The 1,682-nt window shown below is 45.9% G+C and overlaps 1 non-coding gene across 1 annotated transcript; it reads right to left on the minus strand.

Annotated features, from left to right (window-relative positions):
* Positions 1–876: 876 nt before the first annotated feature.
* Positions 877–1,020, minus strand: LOC115489833. The gene has a single exon (XR_003954785.1). It is a non-coding gene; the product is annotated as a small nucleolar RNA SNORA48 (small nucleolar RNA).
* Between the last annotated feature and the right edge of the window lie 662 nt (positions 1,021–1,682).

The following is a 1,682-nucleotide window of genomic DNA, read 5'->3' on the forward strand; positions in this document are numbered from 1 at the left end:
CCCTCTTGCTCTCACTCCCTCAGGGCTGGCTCACCCTCACCCATAGCTCCAGAGTCAGCTCCACTGTGCTGCCCAGTCTAGGTTCATGGCTCATAATTCTAAGAGCTGCAGCATGCTAGGGGCTGGGCCTGCTCTTCTGTTTTCACAACTTTGGGTCTGGCACACCTGTGCCTTACCGTTAAGTTCCAGCTCCATTGTATTATCAAGCAGAGGCTCAGGGCATGCTCTCCCAAGTGCTGCACCCAAGGAGTCGGCTCCTGGTCTAACAACCTCAGGGTCAGTTCTCCCTGCTACTGGAAGTAGTGAGGAATTAAGACATATCAACCCCACACCTACACCAGTGAAGTGATGGTCCAGTTTTGCTCAGCCCATGGATGTCCATGTGACCTCAGGCAGCTGCCCTAACTAGGAACATCTCATGTTCTGTAATGGTAATATAAGCCATTGAAATCCACAGCAACCCCGGCCACTGTGTCTTTGGTTGGAGACATGGGCCTAAGTGGCAGATCTTGTTGGGATCTCACCACTGTCCCAAGTAGATCTGGCCATTCATGACATGCTCTTCCTCTCCACTCTCACATCTCCAGTTCCACCTTTCATCAAAATGCTCAAATTGTTTCCCTTCTCTTACTCTTCCATCTGACTAGGACACACTTGCACATTGTGGTGGCTCCTGTTGTAGGATGGCCTTATAGCTGGTGGGCCTCTGAGTGACCTTTCTCCATCTTAGCTGCTTTGGTATGGTGGTAAGTGAGTAACTATGGCCTGCCTGTTTCGTAGGGTAAAGGGCAGGTCTGTGGGTAGCACATAGGTAGAGCTCTGTCTCCCTCTTCCTGAGCTGCACTGCATGAATTTGATTTGATTTGATTTGATTTTTTATAAGTCCAAGGCATAAGACAGCTTTGGACACCAAGCCATGTATCAAGGTGAGAAGAACAAAGGACTGCCATCTGCTCTGCCCCTGTCTGATATAAGTACAACACCATAAACAAGCTTTGTCTTTGCCCATTGCCAGGAATTTCTAAAATACTCTTGTAATTGATTCTCTAAGAAGAACTAGTAGTCAAAGTAAGACCAAGTGAAATATCATTATAAATAACGTTACTTCTGAAAGCCCACATTTTTCACGATAAGACACTGGCTGGTAATGAAACTCCAAAGTTTCTGCAAAGCAAAAGACACCGTCAATAAGACAAAAAGACCACCAACAGATTGGGAAAGATCTTTACCTATCCTAAATCAGATAGGGGACTAATATCCAACATATATAAAGAACTCAAGAAGGTGGACTTCAGAAAATCAAATAACCCCATTAAAAAATGGGGCTCAGAACTGAACAAAGAATTCTCACCTGAGGAATACCGAATGGCAGAGAAGCACTTGAAAAAATGTTCAACATCCTTAATCATCAGGGAAATGCAAATCAAAACAACCCTGAGATTCCACCTCACACCAGTCAGAATGGCTAAGATCAAAAATTCAGGTGACAGCAGATGCTGGCGAGGATGTGGAGAAAGAGGAACACTCCTCCATTGTTGGTGGGAGTGCAGGCTTGTACAACCACTCTGGAAATCAGTCTGGCGGTTCCTCAGAAAACTGGACATAGTACTACCGGAGGATCCAGCAATACCTCTCCTGGGCATATATCCAGAAGATGCCCCAACAGGTAAGAAGGACACATG

This window comes from Mus musculus, chromosome 3, assembly GCF_000001635.26.
Source record: "Mus musculus strain C57BL/6J chromosome 3, GRCm38.p6 C57BL/6J".
Classification (NCBI taxonomy): Eukaryota; Metazoa; Chordata; class Mammalia; order Rodentia; family Muridae; genus Mus; species Mus musculus.